Source organism: Pogona vitticeps, chromosome 3 (assembly GCF_051106095.1).
Source record: "Pogona vitticeps strain Pit_001003342236 chromosome 3, PviZW2.1, whole genome shotgun sequence".
Lineage (NCBI taxonomy): Eukaryota > Metazoa > Chordata > Lepidosauria > Squamata > Agamidae > Pogona > Pogona vitticeps.
In genome coordinates, this window is record NC_135785.1 from 261,331,045 (window position 1) to 261,342,093 (window position 11,049).

Below are 11,049 nucleotides of genomic sequence, written 5' to 3' on the forward strand. Positions count from 1 at the left end.
CCTGTTGAAGTTCATTCTCTTTCTTTTGGCTCATCAAGGTCATTTTGTTTCTATCTTCCAAGGTATTGGCTATACCACCTAATTTTAACATTCTGTGCCTCCCCTGGTCCAGGCCATTAATAAAAATGTCGAGGAGCACTGGGGAACTTCACTTTCCACTTTGGAGTCCATCTGTCTTGTATTTGGTCTTCCTCCTTTCATGTTGGCCTTCAGCCTTTCCTAGCAAATGCCAGGTTAGAGCCATGGATAACATATCCCACATCCAAGTGTCCTTGATATTTGTCATCAGGGGAAAAAAAATCATTCAGGTTTTGGCTGCTTTACAACCCTTTGAGTCCATTTGAGTGGACTGTAGATCACAGTTTGGGAGGCACTGTCTAGGGCTTATTCTTCAGGAAGACCCAAGAGACCAAAGAAGACCCATTTCCCCCCCCCAAAAAAAGGGGGATCATGGATTCTGTTTGATGCACAAAAATGTAGGTCTCTAGCTGCAGAGCCTACATTTTTGTCCATCAAACAGAATCCATGATCCCCCCCTTTTTTGGGGGGGGGAATGGGTCTTCTTTGGTCTCTTGGGTCTTCCTGTAGGTCTCTAGCTGCAGAGCCAGGGACGTGGTGGCGCTGTGGGCTAAACCGCAGAAGCCTGTGCTGCAGGGTCAGAAGACCAGCAGTCATAAGATCGAATCCACGTGATGGAGTGAGCTCCCGTCGCTTGTCCCAGCTCCCGCCAACCTAGTGGTTCGAAAGCATGCAAATGCAAGTAGATTAATAGGGACCACCGTGGTGGGAAGGTAACAATGTTCCGTGTCTAAGTCGCACTGGCCACGTGACCACGGAAGATTGTCTTCGGACAAACGCTGGCTCTATGGCTTGGAAACGGGGATGAGCACCGCCCCCTAGAGTCGAACACGACTGGACAAAAAATGTCAAGGGGAACCTTTACCTTTTTACTAGCTGCAGAGCCAGAGGTTGGAAGTTCGATTCCCCACTGTGCCTCCTTGACGGGGCTAGACTTGATGATCTATCGGGTCCCTTCCAGCTCTGCAGAATATTATTTAAGAAAGAGAGTCCTCCATCTGGAAGACGGTTCTTCATTTGAGGGTGCTCTCCATCTGAAAGGTTGCCTAGTTAAGTCTGATTTGAGCAACCACAGAGAGAGAATGTAAGGCATCTTCAACAGCTAGAAGCATCTGGACAGCAGGTTCTGCGGTTACACATGTCTCCGGTCCTTCCCACTTGCTCCAAGTGTGTTTGAAGCCTTTAACTGAACAGAAGAGATCACCACCAGTCCCATCATTCTCCATCTGTACTTGTAAAGTCGTAGATGCAATTCTGTGCCAATTTGTGTCCCTTTATTTTTTTCAGGGAAGCAACAGGTCCTCTTCTCCGGTCAGGTGTAAACCGCCACCTTACTCAGCACACGCTCCATCTTCCACTCCACACAGGTTCCTCAGCCATCGCTGGAGAATCCCTTGGACGGTCAATCTGGGGGGAAAAAAGTGTTTTGGCAGGAGGAGACTTGAAAACGAATCCAGTAAACATATCCAAGGAGGAGGAGAAGGGCCACGGATCTCTGGGGGCTGATGCTGTAAACAAGCTGAGCGCTGACACTTGTGTGTAAGTGTGGGAAAGAAAGAGAGAGGGAGAGAGAACAGATAAATATCACATCCTATTAAAGCAGACCCCGGTTGCTTGGAGAGAGAGAGAGAGAGAGAAAGCGTGCACACATGTCTGGAAAGAAAGGAAGTCGGGCGAGGGGGGGGCGAGAGAAGGCCGCAAATTGTCTCTGCTGCAATCAGAGGACTGGGCTTTTGTCCTTCAAACAAATTAGTGATGTTCATACTTCCTGAGTAAATAGTATCCTATAAATATTTATGCCTCCTATGTGGTCTTGCAACTCAAAAGAGCAGCACAGAGGTCCTACAGATGGGAGGGAAGCGTTTGATTGATCCCAGCAGCCGGACGCCGCCGTTTGGGGGTCGGACGAAACGCACATCGCGGGGATGGTCCAGGCGTGTGAAAAGCAGCCAAGAAAAAATGGCCAGGGAGGGGAAAGGAGAGCGAGGGGGGGACACCGGTTGGGATGGGCGGCTCTTTCAAATAAAGCCAGATCAAAAGCCGTATTCGGGGGTTATGTGAGTAAATATCCCAAACCCACTGAGTGTGGGATCCTTGCTTGTCCTGGGCCAGGGTTTTTAACGTGGCTTTCCAGCACAGTGGGCCTCTCTCATGAAACAGCCCTCCCGCATCAAAAGGATGCTTTGCGGATTACCTGGAAGGGTTTGGAGGATGATGTCACTGTTACATAACAGCACTGATGTTACCTGTCTGTCATGGGTTTGGAGGGAAAGTTCCATCCTATGGGGAGTGGAAGGCGGGACATCAGGAGGAGGGGCTGTACTGTATAAATATGTGATGCCTGTGTGGTGAGAGAGAGAGGCTGAGACAGACACTGAGAGACACTGGGTTGTGACGAAGCAGCAGCTGGGAAGAAGAAGCTGTTGTGGGAGTCTGTGTGTCAGACAGGGTACTACTGTGTGTCAGAGTACCAACCTGATAGGTTCAGGTGTCTGTGGGTTAGCCAGAACTGATAGGTTCAGGGTCTGTGCTTCAAGTAAGGGTTCTGGGTGAACCAAACTGTATGCTTGTATGAGTGAGAATAAGCCACGTTACTTTATCCTATTCACCTGATTCTTTTATTTTCCTGTGTGTTGTATGTAAATAAACCTTATTCTTTTATTGTTTAAAAATCCATCCCTGGTCTGTGTGACTTATTAAAGGGAATGGTTGGTGGCAGCTTAGTGTAACTGTGTGACATATCCCAGTAGGTCTGGGTTTGTCACATTGATTGGTGCCAGCGTGTGGGATACGACTGGTCCAGTTGTCCAGTGGTCCAGCAAAGCCTTGGCAGGTGTGCCCAGAGCAAGGGGGGTCCAGTCAGGGACAGTCTGAGGCGCGTAGGTAATCTTCTAGGTGTACCTCACGGGGAGGTGCGCTAGTAGAAGAACGTGCCAACTGGGGAGACTTAGATTAAGGTGCTCTGAGGCAGCCTAGTTTTGGCGGGAAAACGCTGAGGCAAAACTGCGTAGCAACAGTGAGCTAGCTTGCCAGCTGAGAGGCCCAGCAGAGGGGGGTAGGCTCTGACTCGATACTGTTGCAAATTTAGTGCTGAAGAACAGCAGCAATCTCTAGGAGAGCTGGTTCTGAGGCAAAAAGGAAAAAAGTGGTCGTTTTATTCTGAGGCTTGACTTTTTAAAGCAGCCTGTTCTGAGGGGGGGGTATGCCCTTGACTCGAAGCCAAGTAGCAGACATGAGTGAAGTGAAAGACCCCCAGATTGACCAAGGTTCTGAGGATGAATTTGGCTCAGTGCAGGGTGACAGCACAGGAGAGCAGAACCCAGAACTCAGAAAAATACTCCTAGCCCAACAGCATGAACTGAGGGTGAGGGAAATGGAGGAAAGATTAGAGAGAGAGAGAATGGAAAAGGAAGAAAGATTAGAGAGACAGAGAATTGAATTGGAATTGCAGAGAGAGAAAATGGCGTTTGAATTAAAAAAATTGGAACTGATGAACAAGAACAATAATAACAATAGGGATTCTGAGGGAGGCCAACTGTCTAAGGCTGACCTGAAGAAATTCCCTGTGTACCACAAGGGAGATTGTCCTGAGGTGTTCTTTTCCTTAGTGGAAAGAGCGTTTGTGGACTTCTCAGTGAGGGAAACTGAGAAGATGACCATCATGCGGTCTTTAATCAGTGGTAGCCTGGCTGAGGTTTATGCCGAGATGCCTGAGGAACTGATGAAAGATTTTGCAGAGTTTAAAAAACTGGTGTTTGCCAGACATGGGATAAATGCAGAACAGCTGAGACAAAGATTCAGGTCCCTCACCAAGAAACCAGAACAAACTTTTACCCAAGTGGGGGCCCAACTGGTGAGGCTGCTTGAGAAATGGCTATCGCAGGAAGGGACAGAGACCTATGAGCAGCTTAAAGACTTGATAGCACTGGAACAGTTCTATTCAGTCCTGCAGGGGGAATTGAAATTCCAGGTGAGGGAAAGGAAACCGAAATCTGTGGCAGCAGCCGCAGAGATTGCAGATTTTATTTCCCAAATAAGAAAGCCCTTGGGTGAGGGGAAATCTGTAGGTAAACCCAAAGAAACCTACAGCAAGTACTCTCAGGGACCAGGGAAAAACCAGCAAGGGGGAGGGGCCCATGGTGAAGGGAAGCCCTCAGACATGAAACTAAGACCTCAGATTTTGGAGGGAAAACCAAAACAAGATGAGAGAGAATCAAAATACACCAGAAAATGTTATTTCTGTCAGGGAAAGGGTCATCTAATCTCAGAGTGTGAGATATTAAAGCAGCTAAAAGGAATGGTGCCTCAGGAGTCTAGTGGGACCAAGCCAAAAGCTGTGTTCTGTGTCCAGAAAGAGCAAGGCTCAGTGTCACTGAGGGAGCCTGTTGCCATGGCTACTCAGTCTGGAACAGCTACCTATGCTGATCAGGCTGAGGAAAATGGTCCTCTTATAGAGGTAAAGCGCTGCTTGCTGGTAAAAACAGATTCTCAGTTGTTTGAGACAGCAGGGGTGGACGTAAGAGTACTTGACCGTCAGTATAGGGGGCTGCGGGACACTTGTTCCCAGATAACCCTGTGCCATCCAGATATTATTCCTAGGGAGTTTATAATCCCAAATGAGAGCATGAAGGTGGCAGGGATTGAGGGGCAGATAATCTCTCTGCCAGTAGCAGAGGTACCTGTCAACTTTCAAGGCTGGAGGGGAGATTGGCGGCTAGCGATTTCATCGACTCTGCCAGCAGCCGTGCTCGTGGGAAATGACCTGGCTGAACATGTGAAAAGGGTGCTAGTGATTACACGCTCACAAGCCACCACGGGGACAGTTCAGGGGGGTAATGATGAGCCAGAGACGGAAGCAGGTGGGGGGAGTTCAGAAGCTGTGGTGGAAACCTTAACCACAGACAGCGGATTTGGACAGGAGCAAAAGGCAGATGCCACTCTCCAAAAGTGTTTTCAACAGGTGACTGACGCCCAGCTAACACCTGAAACCCCAGTGAGATTTCTGGAGAAAAAGGGGATTTTATATAGAGAAACCTTGAGGAATATCTCAAAAGGGGGAGATGGGATCAGAAGTCAGCTGGTGGTACCTGAAAAGTATCGCCCCATGATCTTACAAAGGGGTCACTCTGACATGTTTGCTGCACACTTAGGGGTGAAAGGGCCCCTTGATTTGATCAAACAAAATTGGGAGCAGATCACCCAGGATGACCCACAAGACGTTGTGACTTACATAGACACCTTGATGAATGACCTAAAGCGAAATCTAGAGCTGGCAGCAGAAAACCTGCAAGCTCAGAAGGTCAGACAGAAAACATGGTATGACCACAAAGCTAGAGAGAGGCACTTTGACCCAGGGGAGGAAGTGCTCTGGCTTAGGCCCTGCAGAGAGAATAAACTGCAGCTCAAATGGGCAGGACCATATAGGGTCATTTCCAAGATGTCAGACCTGAACTACCTAATAGAGCAGGAGGAGAACCAAGCAAGGAGGGTGGTTCATGTGAATGCCCTAAAACCCTACTACAGAGGGGAACAGAGGGTTTTATTCGCGATAAAAGCAGCTGAGAGTGAGGAAGCGGAATTACCCTTCTGGGAGGGTAGAGGGGAAGTAAAATACAACCCAGAGGAGGTAAAGATCAGTCCTGCACTCACCCAAGACCAGCAGCAAGAACTAAAAATGCTGCTTAGTAAATATCAACAGGTGTTTTCTAACAAGCCGGGGATAGTGAAGGGAGTGATGCATCGGATCCACACAGGGGATGCACCCCCGCAGGCAGTATCCCCATACCGAGTAACGGGACCCTATAGGGACAAGGTGCGGAAGGAGCTGGACGAGATGCTGAGGGAGAACATAATCGTCCCCTCTTCTAGTCCTTGGTCCTCTCCGATAGTCCTTGTGGACAAGCCTGATGGGAGCATTAGGTTTTGTGTTGATTACAGGAAATTAAACCGTGTAACCACTCCTGATGCCTACCCAATGCCCAGGCTAGACAACCTGATTGAAACCATAGGGGGTTGTCGGTTCATCTCATCATTGGACCTGGTAAAGGGATATTGGCAATTAAGAATTGATCCCAGGGATCAAGAAAAGACTGCCTTTTGTAGCCCTTTTGGTCTCTATGAGTTTCGAGTCCTGAGCTTTGGTCTCAGAAATGCACCAGCCACATTCCAAAGGCTGATGGACCAGACCTTGGCAGGGCTCAGTGACTTTACAGTGGCCTACATTGACGACATAGGGATCTTCAGTAATACCTGGGAAGATCACCTGATACACCTGGAGTTAGTGCTGCAGAGGTTAAGTGCAGCAGGGCTAACAGTAAAGGCCAGCAAGTGTCAGCTGGGTAGCCCAGAAATAAAATACTTGGGTCACATGGTAGGGGGAGGAATGATAAAACCCCTGGAGGCCAAAATAGAAGCTGTTCGTGATTGGCCTAGACCCAACACCAAGAAAAAAGTCAAATCATTTCTTGGGTTGGTGGGCTACTACAGAAAGTTCATCCCGAGGTTTAGCGAGATTGCGGCTCCGCTGACCGATCTGACGAGGAAGACGGCTGATGACCGCATCCCGTGGACCAGCGACTGTGAGGCGGCGTTCCAGAGGCTGAAGGAGGCGTTAATCAACTATCCTGTCCTGCGTGCTCCAGACTTCGACCGGGAGTTCATCATCTACACCGATGCGTCTAACAGCGGGGTAGGAGCAGTTCTGTGCCAGGAGGATGAGAATGGTGACCAGCATCCAGTGTCCTACCTGAGTAGGAAACTTCAAAAAGGTGAGAGACATTTGGCAACCGTGGAGAAGGAGTGTTTGGCCATAGTCTACGCGATCCAGAAGGCCAAGCCTTACATCTGGGGAAGACATTTTATTCTGTGTACTGACCATTCACCATTGCAATGGTTAAAGACAATGAAAACCCACAATAGCAAACTTATGAGGTGGGCTTTAAACCTACAGGACTATGACTTTGAAGTGAAGGTGGTCAGAGGGTCAGTGAACTGTGTTGCTGACGCCTTATCAAGAAGACCTGAAGAATGAAGACGACGAAAGAACATGGACTATATGTGTATATATTGATGACAAAAAGTAAAATGTACCTGGTTTTGAATTGGTTTGTATGAATAAAGGTAAATTAATGTAATGTATATGGTAAATGTTTAAATGCATAATTGCTATGGTTAACTTAGAGTGTAAGGTTAAGTAAGTATAATATGGTATGTATAACTGTTGTTGTGTATTTTATACAGGTTGTTTTTTGGTGAAAAGCACTTTTAGCTTTCCCCCTACAAAACAACTTATAAAGAGGGGAGGTGTTACATAACAGCACTGATGTTACCTGTCTGTCATGGGTTTGGAGGGAAAGTTCCATCCTATGGGGAGTGGAAGGCGGGACATCAGGAGGAGGGGCTGTACTGTATAAATATGTGATGCCTGTGTGGTGAGAGAGAGAGGCTGAGACAGACACTGAGAGACACTGGGTTGTGACGAAGCAGCAGCTGGGAAGAAGAAGCTGTTGTGGGAGTCTGTGTGTCAGACAGGGTACTACTGTGTGTCAGAGTACCAACCTGATAGGTTCAGGTGTCTGTGGGTTAGCCAGAACTGATAGGTTCAGGGTCTGTGCTTCAAGTAAGGGTTCTGGGTGAACCAAACTGTATGCTTGTATGAGTGAGAATAAGCCACGTTACTTTATCCTATTCACCTGATTCTTTTATTTTCCTGTGTGTTGTATGTAAATAAACCTTATTCTTTTATTGTTTAAAAATCCATCCCTGGTCTGTGTGACTTATTAAAGGGAATGGTTGGTGGCAGCTTAGTGTAACTGTGTGACATATCCCAGTAGGTCTGGGTTTGTCACAGTCACCTCTGCAGAAGGTGGAGCATTTGCATTTCCAGGAAATTCCAGAGGTAAAACAAATATGGGGGCAGAAGAGATGGAAAGGATCTTGCTCTCCCTCCCATCAGGTCTCCTCTTTTTCTGTTCTCTTTAGGGGGTGGGATCCATTTGGTGCCGCCGACAGAAGGGGACGCATGACGATTCACAGAAGGGGATGCATGACGGTTCACGTTGGTCTCTTCTTGTGAATAAAGAGTTTACGTTTTTCCTAAGCCAGAAGTGGGAAGAATGTTTGGGGAAACAGACAGGGCGAAACCCCAGATGGCATGGCGTGGGGATTCATGCGCACATTTGTTTAACTTACACGGGGAGTGTGCGTTGTGTCTAATTTGCATGCGCATTAGGAATGGCAGAGCTCGGGGAGCGCTGTCTGATCCTCCTAACGCACACATCCGCCCTGCACATTAAGAAAATTAAAGAGCAGCCCGGGAGAGGCAGAGAGCCGGAAGGATCAAGGCTTGCCAGACAAGAAGGCACACCAGAGCCATCCAAGGAATGGCAGAAAATAAAACAATCCAGATGACTCCAGACGTCCATGTGCTAAAAGCAGCCTGGGAAGAGCTGGTGGGCAAGTGGGTGGGTGGCTGGGAGCCAACTCGACCTCCACTCTAGCCAAGACGTCTTAGGTCAGAAATTCCTTCTTGAGCAGAAATCTAATGATCCGTTACACTGGTTCCCAACCTTGGGTCCCCAGATGTTCTTGGACTACAATTCCCCAAAATCTTGGCCAGCACAGTGAGAGATGAAGGCTTCTGGGAGTTTTAGTCCAAGAACATCTGGAGGCTGGGGAACCAAGGTTGGCAACCACTGATCTGTTAGATCCAGTTTCCCAGCCCACCATAGTTTCAGTGTGCTGGACTACGATGCCTATCAGCCCCAGTGTGAGGCTAATGAGGGGGGTAGAAGGGCAGCACTTTGAGGGAATCTTAAGGATCCACTAAGGGTACCAATCATAGCTGGCTTTTGCCAAGGTAATGCCAGAGCGTGGGAAAGGGACGGTTCTGGACCACATATCCCAGAATCCACCCAGCCAGTGTGGCCACGGTGGAAGCTGCTGTCCAAAATGTGAGCTGCTGAAAGTGTCGTGTCCCTCTGCACCCATAAATAATCAGGGTGTGACTTGGCCTAGGGGTTTATAGCTTCCTGGTTAGAGCGCTGGACTTCAGAGTCATGAGATCTGAGTTCAAATTCCATGAAGCTCAATTGGACGAGCTGGCATAGGTTGCACACTCTCTGTCTGAGCTCAATTGGACGAGCTGTCAGGGTTGCCAACTCCGCGTCCCCTTTCCTGGGGCTTTTATGACCTAAGTGTGAGACCTATGGATGCCCCTTCCTGATGCCACCAGGTATCTTGTGATGCCACTGAGGCAGACCATTTGCAAAATGCTGTCTGTCGGATGGAGAGAGGATGCAAGTTGTAAAGACTAATGAGAGAATCTCAGCATCAACAGCATGCAAGAGGAAGAGAGCCCACTGACTTTACAATGAACGGTATGAGGATAGCCAGGAATCAGCAGAGGGTGGGAACAAACGACGGAGGGCTGTGGCATGGATCAAACAGCACCAGATCGAGGAACTGGTATGGACATGGTGCTAAAACAACCCAGAGGCTCTGTGTGACCACCAGATCCAAAGAAGTGTAAAATAACACTGTGAGTCAATTCTACACTCCGTGTCAGCTTGCCTGTGTCAGGAGGGCCTAAGTGAGATATGTAAGGAGTGGCTTTACTGTTCAGTCTCTCTCTCCCCCCCCCCCAACTCTCTGCGTGAGTTTCCACATCCAAGTGAGGATTTGAACCTGGGTCTGCAGAGTCCAAGTCCATTTCTGTACCAACTGCACTCCAACACTGGAGCCCCACAAGAGAAAACTGGACCACCCTCTATCAGGTCTGCTTGAATTTGAGATTCCTGTCTGGAGCAGGGGGTTGGACTGGATGGCCTTAAGAGGTCCCTTTCCAGCTCAACCGTTGTACGATTCTGTGCACCACATCCATGTTTGCTGAATCACAAGGAAAAGGACTGGTGTAATTTTGGGGCCCTGGAAAGGGCGTCCTTCCTGCTCCCACCTTGTGGTGTTGAAATGTCCCTTCTTCTTTTCTATTGAAGAAGATTCAGGTTGTCTCTTTCAAAAGCGAAAAACTGGAGCTGGTGGGTCATAAAGTTATAATCGTGGGGGATATTACACCATTTGATACTGTGTTGTTTATCTTGTTGTTAGCCCGCCTGCCCCCCCCCCCCGGTGGCCTGGTTGCCAGATGGTGCGGGGTATAAACCCAATAAATAATAATAATTTCAATGCATTCAATGGGCTGCGCCTTGCTTTGCTAGATTGCATCTACCTGTCTTCCTCCACTTCCTTCTCTCTCTCTCTCTCTCTCTCTCTCTCTCTCTCACACACACACACACACACACACACACACACACACACACACACACACACCTTTTCAGAGGTGCATTTTACCCACGAAAAAGCAGAGAGCCCATTTGGAGATGATACCTCTGCGTTTAAGAGAATGATTCATCTTGGCTGAATTTTTATAAAAGAAGAGGTTTTTCAACTGCTTCTTTTCCTTGGTTTGGATCTCTAGCCATTATGGCATCTGAACTCAATTCTCCTCTTCATTATTCCTCTTTAAAAAAAAATCTTTTGAAACTATATTTATTTATTTGATTTATATTGGAATTGCAGAACAAAAAGGGCTATAAATATAGAGACCTGGTAGAATCCAGAGGCTATGGAGTTCATGTCTTGGCAGAGAGAACAGCTAGATGTTTCCAGCAGAATATTTTAATTTGGGGAAAAACTACAGGCCAGGTTAAACTCCTTCCCCTGATCTGAATCTTTACCATCTTTCAGTGCTTCATTCGTTTTTTAAAAAGTTTCCAGATCTACCGTATCAGGTTTCGCTTGGCCATGAAATATCTGAGTTCTCACCTTATATCAGTTTGCTGAAAGTACATTAAAATACAGTTGTAGTTAAGGAACAGGGAAAAAAAGATATATATTTCCTAGACCTAGACATCTGTTGGTATCTGTTATACTAGGAATATGAAGAATGAGTGAGCTCCGTGACACAGGGGTTAA